The sequence below is a fragment of the Triturus cristatus genome, chromosome 2_1 (genome assembly GCF_964204655.1).
Source record: "Triturus cristatus chromosome 2_1, aTriCri1.1, whole genome shotgun sequence".
Lineage (NCBI taxonomy): Eukaryota > Metazoa > Chordata > Amphibia > Caudata > Salamandridae > Triturus > Triturus cristatus.
This window is the reverse complement of record NC_140581.1, coordinates 266977414-266993203: the sequence shown is the minus strand read 5'-3', so window position 1 is coordinate 266993203 and position 15790 is coordinate 266977414.

Below are 15790 nucleotides of genomic sequence, written 5' to 3'. Positions count from 1 at the left end.
CAACTCGCAGTACACATACACAGGTCATGTGGAGTAACATGTGGGTCCAACACTGGCACACCCCTTCTGCACCACAAATGCCTGATATCCATGGAACTGGCACACAAGTGTCAGGTAACAGCTAAACACCCCCTGCTGCTCACGGAGAGGCTGCCATACACCATTGATCCTCTGCTGTGGAAGTCCCACACCATGTCAAGCCAATGCAGACCGTATGTGTCCGAGGGCAGTGTTACACACATTGATGCCTTCATCACAATCCACTATCCCATTACAGATGATTGTCAACAAGTCTGACCACCTATGTATGGAGCGTACCCCCACCCCAACAGTGTATGTATGGACTGTACCCTCACACGCCTATGTATGGAGCGTACCCCCACCCCAACAGTGTATGTACGGACCGTACCCTCACCCGCCTATGTATGGAGCGTACCCCCACCCCATCAGTGTATGTACGGACCGTACCCTCACCCGCGTATGTATGGAGCGTACCCCCACCACAACAGTCTAAGTACGGAGCGCACCCCATGCCCCAACACCAGCACCCTCACCCAACATGGCGCATGTACGAGTCGTGAGACAAGGACAGCACTGTATAACAAAATGGCCAATGTACGCACCGTACAGACGATAAAAACGCACGTAACCAACCAGGACAAAGCAAAACAACACAAGAAGACTCCATTCGAATCGCACAAAGCCACAAAACATGTCCAACAAGCACAAATACAACAGATTCACTGACCTGCAACTGCCAAACTCCCAAACAGAGGCCCAAAACACAACCACCCCTTATAACACACCCACCCAAAGTTCAAACACAGCCACACCCACCAATGGACCAATAAAAAGGCACAACACACACAAACCATGATCCTTTGCAACAGACCCACTGCTGCCAGACCACACAGAGAAACAACTGCACCATACTACAACCTTCACTACACCTTACACCTGCACACCTTCACACAACCACCTTCACAAACACCCCCTCATCACATTCACACACACACCCACACACCCACAACCATCCACACCCACACCCCCCACAACCATCCACACCCGCACCCCTCACCATGCCCACTAACAAGAATCCAAAGTTCACTAGCCGAGAGTTGGAGGTCCTTGTCGACTAAATCATCAGAGTCGAGCCACACCTCTTTGGAAAATTGGTCAGACAGACCAGCATTTCCGAAAAATCAGCCATGTGGCAGACGATTGTCGATGCTGTGAATGCTGTTGGGACCACCAGAAGGACCAGGCATGAATGCCAAGCCAGGTGGTACGATCTGCGGAGGAGGGTCCGAGCCAAAATGCCCGAGGAACACAACCAGGCCAACACCACTGGAGGAGGGCCGCCCCGCAGACGCGTACAATACCATCCCTGGGAGGAGAAGGTGATGGCCACGCTGCCGGTGGTGGCAGTGGAGGGAGTAGAAGGACTCCGAGAGCCTGGTGAGTACACAAACAACTCACATCACATGGGGGGAACGTCATCCACAACCAAACTCACAATCATGCACGCAACCACCCCAAAGCTATCGCATGACTCAACCACACTCCATAAACAAGCACATGCCACTAGCGCCACCATGCCACATGCACCCAGCTAGACAATGCCAAGTCACAGGCCATAGAAAACACCAACACAAGACACGGTAACCCGGATGGTGGGAGTGTGGCCCTCAAAAATCACATAGTGCAACTCAGAAGCAGACAACTATGCCCTCAGCCCATAGGGCCTAGGTCACAGCCAGACAAACAGTGTGTCCCCACACAGGAAAAACTTGCCTGCAAATGGTGGACGCCTTGCATGAAGACATGGGGGTGAAGGCACTTTTTGCACATGACAGCAGCTAATGAACAGCCAACACTGTGAAAGAGTGGCAGCACACACCACCACAGCAGCGGCACAGACACAGACACTACACCCAATGGGTGCCTGGAGATCACAAACAAAATCACATGAACAAGCCGAGGGCCATTCAAAGATCTGCAAACAGTGTGTGCCTAGGAAGCTGGGCTGAGGTGACAGAGGGTGACACACAGAGGGAGGGAGAGGGGGAGAGAGAGGGAGGGAGACACAGGGAGACGGACAGAGGGAGGAGGCTGACACAGGCAGGGAGGGAGAGGGGGACAGAGAGGGAGTGAGAAAGGGAGATACAGGGAGACCAATTCAACCTTGGGTGGTGTGGGAATGTCTGCTCATCAGCAGGTGGACTGCGTGCATGTAGACAAGGGTGGCCAGTGCCTGAATCCCCCTCTCTTCTCCATGGCAAAACACTGGGCCATGTGTCAACCTGTGCACAAGCACAACGCCAGCTGTCTGCATTATATAAGTGTGTGGAACAACTCCATTTGCCCACGTACAGTGCAACACAGAAGGCGCCAATGCATGGCTCGCCACACCTGCTCACTCCACTGCTGACTGCAGTCACAATTGACGCAGCAAGTAAGACTGTGTCACACATAGGTAAAGTCTCAAAAGCTGTGGCCAAGGGACATACCCATGCACAAGTGCACTGTGAGTGGAATGCAAGACATATCCAAATACCCAGAGGAAATGTGCCAACTTTGAAACAAATGAAACATGGATGTTGCATGGAACAAAAATAACATTGTCTCTCTCACACACAGGTCAACGTCGTGGATCACCCCCCAACACTGGGGGGGAAGACTCACAGGACCTGGCTCTGCGGGATGACGATCCCACCGGCAGCGACGACTCTCACCACTCTGTGGACGACCCCGCCCAACCTGGCCCCTCTGGTGTCCAACCACCTGCAGCACCTGCGTCACGTACAACTGGGCCAACCACCACCCCCACTCCTGCCACATCCCAGGATACACCCAGGATCCCTGCCCCACCACCACAACGCAGCCAGGCTGACCAGGAGGGACACGGTGTACCGGGCACCCAGGAGGAGGCAGGCGACAACGCAAATGCCACCCCTCAGGGGTCCCGGAGACCCGATGTGCCCACAAGGGCAGGCCAGGCGCAAGTGGGCAGGGGTGGTGGGAGTGGAGGACGGCGGAGGCGCGAGCCTGACCAGTTGGCTGCGGAACCGGTATATTCCCATGTAAGAAACATCCTGAACACATACCGGCAGGACACCACGGGCATGAGCCAGGTTGTGTCCACCCTCAACGAGATGAAGGGGACCCTCGAGGAGATCAAGACCCAGCAGGCCCAGCAACATGCGGAGCAACATGCCTGTAAACAGCGACACCAAGGACGGATGGAGGACAGACAGGCTGAGCTCGTGACGGTGCTCACGGGAATTAACCGTTCACTCCGTCGGATATCCGACAACATGGGCAACCCTCCCTGTGCCACCAGGCGAAGAACATCACCACCCACAGGGAGGGATCAGGAGGAGGAGGATACATCCGACGGAGCATCCCAAACATCGTCACTGCCTGCTTCTGAGGGTTCGCGCAGGAGGGCGGGTCTTCCACGGAAAAGACCGTGAGGGTCGGCGCAACAGCACCATCTCCCAGGACACCTGGCCTGGCACCTGGCCCACTGGCCCAACAGCAGCACATCAGCAAATGACATTCTCTGCCACATGGACTTTCTGGTCACTGTCTGACCAATGTTGACGAACACTGTGTTATGGACTCTGATGATTTCCAATGGCAAGGATACCAACTCCCCCAGTGAACTTTGGATTCCACACACCCGGAAAACCCCTCTTGTCATACCCCCCCCAAAACGTACCCCAACACAAATAAAAAATTACACGATCAAGAGATGATGCCTACATTTTGCATTATTACATTACTTGTGTCTTGTAAAGTCTAACCATGCCTGAGTTCTCATATGACTTCAACCATCCATACCCTGGGGCCTGCGTCTGGCACAGGACACACATGGGTCACAATGTATTAGGCAAGACAGACATGGAGCACCATACACACCCGTGATGGGCCCAACCAGCTGAGGGGGTGGCCGCACAACCGTGCCGACAGACATATTGAGTACAGCAACAGTCATGCGCAGAGGTCAGGGATCATGTGGAGTGTCCTGGGGGGCACCCAGGTATGTGTAGACAGGTGGCAGAACCATGTCCTGCAAGCTTGAGTCAGGTGGATGCAGAAAATGGTGGCCTGGCCAACGTTGGATGCATGGGGATGGCACATGTCACAATACCCACACAGTCATGGACATCATGCACAATTCAGAGTCTAATCCCAGACAAACAGCTTGCATCTTGCTACTCTACACATAGACACATAGCCACTATCACTGAGAACCATGCCAGACATGCCGTATGCACCGTGGCAACACACCAGCATTTACTGAGAAGAGGCACCTTGGAGGCATAGGGACACCTTTATTAGTCATGTATTCCGGAATGCAGAGGCAACTCGCAGTACACATACACAGGTCATGTGGAGTAACATGTGGGTCCAACACTGGCACACCCCTTCTGCACCACAAATGCCTGATATCCATGGAACTGGCACACAAGTGTCGGGTAACAGCTAAACACCCCCTGCTGCTCACGGAGAGGCTGCCATACACCATTGATCCTCTGATGTGGAAGTCCCACACCATGTCAAGCCAATGCAGACCGTATGTGTCCGAGGGCAGTGTTACACACATTGATGCCTTCATCACAATCCACTATCCCATTACAGATGATTGTCAACAAGTCTGAGCATCTATTCAGGTGAATCCTGCTACATGTCATGTGTCCCATGGTGATGCGACATGTCTGCAGAGGAACCAAACATCGACAGGGGCAGTGTGCACACATCGTAAACAACTGCCACACCCAATACACCCCTGATGCATCCCTTACCCTAAGGAGACTTCTAAACTTGTCCGTGCGTGTAACGCTGAGTCAGCACACGATGACGTGTCCATGAGGAATAGCAGTGCCACAACAATGCAACCAGCAGACGGCATGCGCAAGTACCTGGGGATGAGAGACACACAAGAAGTCAGCCACATAAAGCTCATCCACTTGCATGTGCATGTACTCGACACATATAAGGATGACAACATGCTAGGTCACAATTATGACTGCGGAAATACACTCATCACTGGCACCATCACTCGAGTGACACATCCACACACACCTCTGACTCACGTGGCATACATGCAGATGGACACACACATTGCAACACATGCCACACAAGGACCAATGCGTGCACACTCAGACACTGGTACTCACCACTAAGCAAAGAAGTTGCGTATGAGCCGACTCCGGATGTCCTCTTGCGGCTCCACATCCTCCACATCACTAGCCCCATTGCCAAGCCCTTCGTCCTCCACGGGTGGATGGTCCTGATCATCTTGATCCAGGATGAGTGGCACAGCTTTCTCAACTGCCATGTTGTGCAGCATGCAGCAGACCATGAAGATTTTGCAGACCTTCAACGGGGCATATGGGAGGGCGCCGCCGGTCTTGTGTAGGCACCTGAATCGGCTCTTCAGGAGGCCAAATGTCCTCTCTATCACTCGCCTTGTCCGGCCATGGGCGGTGTTGTAGCGGAGCTGGGCCGGCGTGCTGGGGTTGCGGAGAGGTGTGATCAGCCATGCCATGTTGGGATAGCCAGCGTCCCCTACATCTAAAACACATGGACAAAAGTAGGACAGGAGAAGCAGTCGGGCAGGAAGTCTACGCAAAATACAGGACAGACAGAGTGTACCCACCAACAACACATGCTTGTTCATTGCGCAGCTGCGTCATCATTTCTGGCACCCTGCTACGCCTCATGATGTAGGCATCGTGTACTGATCCTGATAAACGAGCACAGACATGTGAAATCACCATGTTGGACAGACACACCACAAGGGCATTGATGGAGTGGTAGTGCTTGCGATTACGGAAGGCTACCTCCTGTGCCTGTGGTGGTACCAAAGCCACATGTGTCCCATCTATGGACCCAATGACATGGGGCATCCCTCCCAGGGCATAGAATCCACGCTTGACACCTGTCAACTGTTCAGGAGTTGGGAAATGGATAAACTCATCCAGGTGAATCAACATGGCCTCTAAAAAATCATGCAGCACACGGCTGAACATGGTCTGGGACATGCCACCAACATGAGCTATGGAATGTTGAAAGGTACCCGTGGCAAAAAAATGTAGGGCTGACATTACCTTCAGCTTGGGTGTCAGTGCCGTAGGATACCTGTGCAGCGGTTGCAGTTGTGGTGCCAGCCTTGCCGTCAACTCCTCAATCAACGGTTGGGGGAAGCGGTAGCAGCGTATACAGTCATTCTCCCGCATGTCAGCCAAGTCTGGAATTGGTCGGGGAAGAGGCGGCGCTCTGCAGTAATTTGGAAGTGACAAGGAAGAGTGAGTGCACCACAACAACAATTTATATGTACTGTGCACATGTTAATCTGTCAATACACATATGCTACATACGGAGTCAGGTATGTGCTACATGCCCTGGACACGTATGGCTGCCAGGTGACACTCCTACCAAGACCCAGCTACACACGGGGATTGTGAACCTCCACATCCCATGGCATGGGACTAGCTGTGTCCCAGTGTAAGTGGACAGCCAGACACAATACAGGAGTGACATACATCAACATATCAGCAGATGTAGGATGTTGATTGCATACATACACACCTTACATCCGAGACCACATGTGGCCTGGTGTGCGTAACAGTGTGCCATGGCCATCTACACACAGACACATGTTGGTTGCAGCAACTGCAGATGCATTTGAGGGAACACCAACATCAAGCTAATGGGAACACACCACACATACATGACATAGTCACATCGTGCAACATGGGTAGTCACATGTCAGGTGTGGTAAACCCTGTTGCGGCCTTCAGGGGACACTTGCGTGTGTTGTTGACTGTGCCATGGCAGTGACGCTTATCTCAAGTGTTCTGTACGACATGCACACATGTCAAAGGAGTGAAGGGCATGTCTGGCACATAGTGCACCTTCACTCATCACATCTGTACACATCTCATCATACATCTATTGCCTTCACAACTCAGGAGTAATGTGCCACATCACAGCCTTTCACACCTGTGCCCCACACATGTAGTACTGCACAGACAATGCCTTGATGTCCATCCATGGACAAGTATGTCAGCTCTATTCCTGTCTGTGTGCTGCCTGTCACCACTGTTATGTGTGAAAGGCACCGTACATTCGCTCTGAGGGCGTGTGTTCGTTCACTATCACTATGGGGGTGCTGCCGTAGGCCTACCCATAGTGATAGTGAGCGTACACGCGTGTGTACGGTCCGTATCACTGTGGGTACGCATACGCGAGCAAACCCATAGTGATAGTGAGCGTACACGCGTGTGTACGGTCCGTATCACTATGGGTTTGCTCGCGTATGCGTACCCATAGTGATACGGACCGTACACACGCGTGTACGCTCACTATCACTATGGGTGTGCTCGCGTATGCGTACCCATGCGTAGCCAAGAAGCAGATCTGGATGAACGCCGTCAGTGCCGTGAGGAGGACGGAGGGTCGCATGCGGCGCCTGGCCCAGGTGAGAAAACGCTGGCAGGATATCCGGTGCTGGACGCGGAGGATCGCACGGGTCCTGCTGGGGGACTCACCTGAGACCCATAAGAACCGTGGGCGCCGCCGTCTGACCCACATCCACAAGCGTGTGCTGGTGGTGGTCTTTCCAGACTTGGACAGGCGCTTACGGGAGAAGCAGCAGCAGGAAGGGGGTAGGTACATGTGTGTTTGTTGTGTGTCACCAGCATTTGTAAGTGCGCAGTTGCATGGATACACTGCCAGGGTTTAAATGTGCTGTGCAGATCCTGTTACCCACAGTATAGCGGTGCTCTCCTGCCTCCCTTCCCCTCCTTGCAATGTGTTCCCTGGTCTGTGTGTAGTCACTCCTTCACAAGGTTATCTAGGCTGGCAGTTTATCCACGTGAACAATGCCTGTAGCATCATGTGTGGGGGTGGTGTGTAACAGGTATTGGGACCTTGCCTGTGCCCTGTCCAGTTCAGTATTTGTGGGTTCCATGTCAGTTGGCAACGCTGTGTGGTGCAGATGCAGTGCTGGATTGTCCCCAGAGCCTGGCTCCTCTGTCAAAATCCATTTCATGTCATTTGCAATTGTGTCATGCTCTCCATAGTTTTTCAGTGGCATGGTGGGTCAACCAACTGTGTGTTGCAGGGCCTACATATGTACCTTGTATTGTAGATGTTACTCATCTTTCTTTTCAGGCTATGCACTGTAACCTATGTAGATTGGACTCATGTGACATATGTATACAGGTGAATGATTAATTCCTGTCTCTTCACCTTGCCCACAGCATCGTCGGGGGACACGGATGGAGACATCAGCACAGACCGAGCGGAGGGACCGAGCACCAGTGCCAGCAGTGACATCTTGGCTGGCACATCGAGTGGAACTGAGGCGGAGGGGAGTGAGGCGGAGGACCTGTCCAGTGCCACCACAGAATATGAAGCTGACGGGTCCGAGGCTGAGCTCTCCGAGTGGGCGGAGGCTGCACCACCAGCTGACAGCGGCACAACATCTCTCCCCGCCCCCTCCATTGCCATCAGCCGCCTCCCACTTGCTTGTGTCCCTTCCCAGCGTGCCCGGTCACCACATGTCTCCTTCCTGCCAGGCACCGCACTCCCTGTCTCCACTGCTGCCGCCAATGCCGAGTCTGTGGACATCCAGCGGCAGTTGCAGGTTGGTCAGGCTGCGATGCTTAATGTCCTCCATGGCCACAGCCAAGTGCTAAACAACATGGAGGCATACTTGGAGGGCATTTTCTCATCGCAGGCTGACCAACGCAACTTGCTGGGGTCCATTGACTCGACACTGACTGCAGCAGTGGGTCTCCTGCAGCGCATCGTCCAACCCCCTACCCCTGCCCCATCCACACTTCCCACTCCCATGCCTGTCCCACATACACCCAGACGTCAGCATGCACCCACCACAACAGACACAGGCACCACACCAGCAGGGAAGGTCAAACGCACACCTCCTGGCACGCACACACAGGGTGAAGTAGGCACACCCACTGGGTCGGGGGGCAAACGTAAGACACGCAGCCAGAGTGGGAGTCCGCATTCCACAAAATCCACTCCCTCCAAATCCCCTCCCCTCAGCTCTCCTGGCCAAGAGTCGGATACAGGGTAAGTCCTGCCCAGTCTGTCCATCAGCCCCAGTATGGCACCACCCCGCAAGCGGTGGAGGCAGGACACCGGCAGGGGAGTTGAGTCCCCCCCCTGTCCACACCCTCCCCCAGTGGCGCTGTGACCCATCCCTCCGACCCCCCCCCCTCCTTGGGGCCTGTGGTTCCTTCGGGTGCAGGGGAGACGCTGGGGGACCTTGCTAAGGTGTGCAGCGCCATCCTGACCTCCACCTTTGGTGCTGCCCCACCCCCTGTGGTGGAGTCCTCCGCCCCTGCACCCACGACGCCTACCTTTCGCCCTCATGTCCCTGCGGTGCCTGGTCCTTCCCCCCCACATGATGCCCCCCACTCTGGAAGACAAAGGAGGCTGACTGTGCAGGCAAGCTAGGGGACACTCGTCCCACTGTGTCCCCCATCCGCATTGGAGTCATGGACTGCCCTATGGGCCTTGTATATATTGACATTTATAAGGATTATTACTTAGATCCTGCTGAATAAAGCATTTTTTTATTTTAAATAGAACACTACTGTTTATCTGGTATTGCTGTTGGTGGACCTGCTCCATTATTTTGGATGGTGATAATGTGTTGGGTGTGTGGGAATTGTAGTCTTGTGCTGGTCATAGGGTGGACCCTGGTATCTGTGTGCCATCACAAGCTGTTGGCCACATAACTTTGTTCATGTAAGCAGTTACTGCATGGTGACATCGTCCCAAGGTGTGTTCCTTCCTCTGTGTAACCTGACATCTTCCCTGCAGGGTCATTCCAATATGTGGTGCTGAGCTGTGTCTAGATTGGCTGGGTGTGTGACGGACTCGTTAGACTTTGGCCATGCATGCTGAGCGATGTCTCCACCTGCATCATTCGTGGCATCCTTGGTGGTCACTGTACTTGTGTATGTAGACTGTTGACATGACTTCATGTGGGCATGTTTTCTTTTCGGCGCTATGCATGTGTATACTCCCAGCCTCGCACACATGTGGTACATGTACTGCAGGGTCTTTGTGCACCTGACTGACATTTGTGGGCATTGGATCTGTGGGTACTCCACCCTTTTCTTTCCAGGGGCACTGCTGTGAGTGTTAGGCACCCACCCCTCCTGTGTCTGGGCACTGCTGGGAGGAATCTGCACCCACCCCTCCTGCGTCTGGGCACTGCTGGGAGGACTCTGCACACACCCCTCTTATGTCTGGGCACTGCTGGGAGTGCTAGGCACCCACCCCTCCTGTGTCTGGGCACTGCTGGGAGGAATCTGCACACACCCCTCTTATGTCTGGGCACTGCTGGGAGTGTTAGGCACCCACCCCTCCTGTGTCTGGGCACTGCTGGGAGGACTCTGCACCCAACCCTCCTATATCAGGATATGTGCGCTTAGAACATACACGGGTGTGGGTTCGCTCCATGCATACGCGGGTGGTGGTACGGTCCGTACATACACTGTTGGGGTGTGGGGTACGGTCCGTACATACACTGTTGGGGTGGGGGGTACGCTCCATGCATACGCGGGTGGGGGTACAGTCCGTACGTACACTGTTGGGGTGGGGGGTACGCTCCATACATACGGGGGTGGTGTTACGGTCCGTACGTACACTGTTGGGGTGGGGGGTACGCTCCATGCATACGTGGGTGGGGGTACGGTCCGTACGTACACTGTTGGGGTGGGGGGTACGCTCCATACATACGGGGGTGGTGTTACGGTCCGTACGTACACTGTTGGGGTGGGGGGTACGCTCCATGCATACGGGGGTGGTGTTACGGTCCGTACGTACACTGTTGGTGTGGTGGGTACGCTCCATGCATACGGGGGTGGTGTTACCGTCCGTACGTACACTGTTGGGGTGGGGGGTACGCTCCATACATACGGGGGTGGTACGGTCCGTACATACACTGTTGGGGTGGGGGGTACGCTCCATACATACGGGGGTGGTGTTACGGTCCGTACGTACACTGTTGGGGTGGGGGGTACGCTCCATGCATACGCAGGTGGGGGTACGGTCCGTACGTACACTGTTGGGGTGGGGGGTACGCTCCATACATACGGTGGGTGGTACGGTCCGTACATACGCTGTTGTGGTGGGGGTACACTCCATGCATACGCGGGTGGTGTTACGGTCCTTACGTACACTGTTGGGGTGGGGGGTACGCTCCATGCATACAGGGGTGGTGTTACGGTCCGTACATACACTGTTGGGGTGGGGGGTACGGTCCGTACATACACTGTTGGGGTGGGGGTACGCTCCATACATACGGGGGTGGTGTTATGGTCCGTACGTACACTGTTGGGGTGGGGGGTACGCTCCATGCATACGCGGGTGGGGGTACGGTCCGTACATATCCGTACCCACGCTGTGGAATGCTTGTGCGGGCCGTACCCAGGCCTTTGCCACGTGGGTACGAGCCGTCCCGCCATTGTTGGGGTGACGTAGGTGTGGGCGTGGTACGACTCGTACCCACGCTCTTAAGGCGTGGGTACGGGACGTACCTGTATTGTTGTGTTACCAGTTCGTGTCGTCAACCACTTCCGTTGTGGCGGACGCTGGCTTTGCTGGACACGCCCCCACCCCCTCATAGTGACCAGGGCCTGGGGGTCAGGTATGTCCAGGGCATGTGTGCTGTGTGACTTGGGTGGGGGTTTTGTGGCCTGCCCCTGCTCCTGCCCCCCCCCTTTCCCCCCTCCCTTTGTTGTTCTGACCTTCTGCGGCATCTGCGTCGGAACCTGTAGAGGAGGTCGACTGCTATGAGGGCCGGGATGACACATAGGTTCGGGCCCATGTCTGTCCGTCGCGTGCAGGTACTCCTTGTTCGCGTCGTCCTGATTTCCCGGCAGTTTTTGGCTGCCGGAAAAAATTCTCCATGCGGGATGACGTCGGTGCGAATCGTACTTCCTGGTTCGTGAAAGGCAGGATGCGTGCGTCCCGACGTCACGTCGGCGCTTTCCTGGATCACATTTGTATGTATATTTTCGTCGGTCGGTGTTTTGTACGAATCGTACGGAAATAGTGTTTCCGTGCGAATCGTACTTCCATGTTTGTATATTGTTCCGACCGGGTACGCGTCGGACGGAGAATATGCTCCGTCCGACGGTTCGTACCCGGATTTTACAGGATCGGAATCGGCACCACAATGTCCGAACACGGAGATAACAATGAAAATCAAGAAGTTAGACTAAACCTTACAGAAAATAACAGATATGCAGTTACTATAACATTATTACATTATGGCCTCTCGGCAACGGGTGGGGACGTAACCTTTATGGTTGAGGCACACGAAGCATTCAGAACAGAGGTATTCTACTCCGGGGTTAAGTTCCCAGCTGCGGATGCACGTACACAATTGTTTCACACTTTTATTGAGGATAAAACCCCACAGGAATACTTTCCACACGTGGGCATAGACATTCTGTTAACTCAACAAGAACACATAAATTGGTTTACAGGCATCCTCCCCATACCATAGAAAATGTGAGACTCTGTCCGCCCAGTAAAGAAGGAGCGACCTGGCCGGTCTTAGCTGCTTTTACACCGCATCCTAACCTCACTAATTTCAATGTAGCAGAAATAAAAAACTTATACAAGGATTTAGTCAAACTTTACAGAAACCTCGCGCAGTACATTATGCGAACACTCACAGTTAACCCTGCACGGACAGCTCAGGATGCACAACCACAATTAACTACTATGGGTATCAACCATCAAACACTGAATGCCATTAGGGGAAAGGTTCCCACCAGTCGGGAGCAAATTCTGCTCCGGATAGCACATAAAATTGATCAGCTTGAAGCAGTTTTTCCCCATACGGGCCCGCGGGAGAAACACAGAATATTAACAATTGGATTGCGGATGGGGATGGGGATGGCTCCCGCAGTGGAAGATTGTGCGGCCTGGGGTAGAATCTTCGCTGCCGTTTATACCAGAACACATGGTGCCCTTTAATATCAGTTCTACCTGAAGTACTGAAACAAGTACAGAATGAGTCCAGGACAGGGATGAAACTGGTAGGGAACTTTGACACACTATCCTCTATATTGTTAGGTTACCTAAAAGGGGAGGCAAAAGCATTGACTATACACCACCACCTAAAGGAACTCACTCCTGCACAGCAGGAGCGAGAATTACTGAAAATTACTGCAGAAACCTATGCTACGCTGGGTAGAGATAATTTAAGAGCCAGACTTGGAAAGCCAGCGGTTAAGGGTAATTCTGAAAAGGATAACTCTAAGCAAGCACCAGATTCTTTCAAGAAGAAGTGGGCTAATAAACATTTTTAAAAACACCATCACGGGGTGGGTCTCTTCAACAAGAACCCACTGATAAAAATTATAACCTGATAAACCATGATAAGATTAGACTGACAGGTATCAGGATACTGATACACGTTCCTTTCATTTCTTTCAGGATTCATACGATACGCGTTAGGATAGAGGTGGATGGTCAGAGCACAGATCTGAAGAGTAAGTGAAGCCAGAAAGGAAAACACATTGCACTTCAGACTACATCCTCAAGGAAGACAAACAAAAGACTCCTAAACCTCAATTCAAAAAGACTAAGTCACAATAGCTCGCCGGAACCTGATGGATTATCTGGCAGTAGTAGCGCTGAGTGAGCATATCACAGTGAAAACACCTGATACAAAGGTAAGCGTCCTTCAGTGTTTATATGAAATGACACTCCAAATAGAGGGGAACATAGCCAGGACAGTTAAGGGTCTCTTTTGGGAGAGCCTGACTTATGGTTACGACATTCTTTTGACTGAAAAGGATTGGCCACATGAGTTTTTAATAGAATGCCCAATGGGAGAAACAGCAATTTTACCGACTTTCTCTGAATTTGTTCCAGAATAAGTTAAACATTCATACGCGGAAGAGTGGGTGCTAGCACTAGCTCCTGCACTTTGCCGAAAGTATGTCAAGGTCATGTAGAAACATTTTTTAATGTGTCTTTGATGTATGTACCACTGGCCTACAGTTGGGTTCATGTTTGGGAGGTTGATTAGATTTTCTGGGCCATAATACTCACCAGGATGGCTGATTGGTGAAACTGTGTAGTACCTGAGTGGTGACAAAGTTTATGGTCCAGGACCAAGAATTCTCAATCAACCAATAAATGGGATTAGGAGAAACAATCAAGCACATCAATAACAGAGTATTATGTAAGTGGCCAAGACAAGGGTATTGAACTATGATTTACCACTTATTTCAGATGAACTAATGAAATCATAATAGGTCATAGGTTTTTATAAATCTCTGGAGGCGATTGATTCAAGCCACCAGACCTCTACTGGGAGTAATTGAAAGAATTAAGCTTAAGGTACAACTAGATGATATTGATCTAAATGCTTGAATCTCAAATCAAGAAGGGGCGGGTGACTGTAATATGTAGCTTATACAGTAGGGTTGGTCAAGACTCTTGAAATATGGATATCCTTATTTTAATATCTGAAGTTAATTATCCCATACATAAGTAATCCTGGAGAGGTTGTATCTAAAGTGACCACTCAATTTGGACCTGGATCTAGACACGTTAGATTAAACCCCATCTAACCCCCAAACAAGAAATACAGGGGTAATTTATCCTTAACCAGTAATCTGCACCAAAATATAGATGTAATGGAAGGAATTTTTTCATAATTATAAATGCTGGACAGATTGTATTTTTTATGTTTTCTTTGTCTCCTAGAATATATGATTTTATGGTGAAAGGTTTTTTGCATGTATAAATTTGTTCTGAAGAAGGCGGGGGATCAATCGAAAAATACCAATGAAATGCGCGTTCACTGATATTTTAATAGATATTGCTTTTAGAAATTGTGATTTTCAAATAAATTAGTGATGGAATGTTATTAGTTTTGCTGTGGTCCTTATTTGGTACGTGAAGTGTAAGGACGAGTGGGATGATAAGAGACAATGCAATAATGGATGCACACATGCGAGCGTGATATATACATTTAAAATTGGATTTGAGATTTATTTATATATATATATACACCCTGAATTCTAGAAAAATAGTTTATTAAATCTTTTAATGTGAATTTTTTATATTGATTACTGTATTTTAATTTGGATGGTAATACAAATGTATGTTTTTTTTGTAAAGGAGACATAGTAATATTTTGGTTTGATTTAAATTTATGTTTGGTGCATTCTTACTGGGCTGTAGAGATAAAAGTGTGGGTTCCACACAGATTGCAGCAGCACAGAAGGGAAACGTTTTGTCCTTGGTAGACTCTACTCCATCCCTTTTGGCTTGAAAGGGTGGCTCTTCTTTGCTTTGTGGGTCCAGGACCAAGCCCGTCATGTCCTGACCAGGCCTAAGTATGATTATACATACATGTACCTTTGCAGCTTGGTGAGCTTTGAATCAACATGAGAACTAGACACTCAGAGGGATGACCTTAAGAAGAAAGGATACCTGTTTCTTACATGACAGGTGCATTCCAGTGCCTGCCTGGCCACTTTTCCCCTCCCCAGAAGAGCATGATGGCAATCCTCCCAGGATCTCTGGTCTTCTCTTGACTCTTGGTGTTCTGCCGGTACTTTAAGGCTGAATGAGGCCACCACAGAGTGCACATGGTTCACATTTATCACTGTGTGCGATTCCAAAACGATATTTTCACTGTCCTAGCTAGAGCATCATGACCAGTCTCACAATGGGCCCTCCTCTTCTGTACTCACTCGTGGCCTAA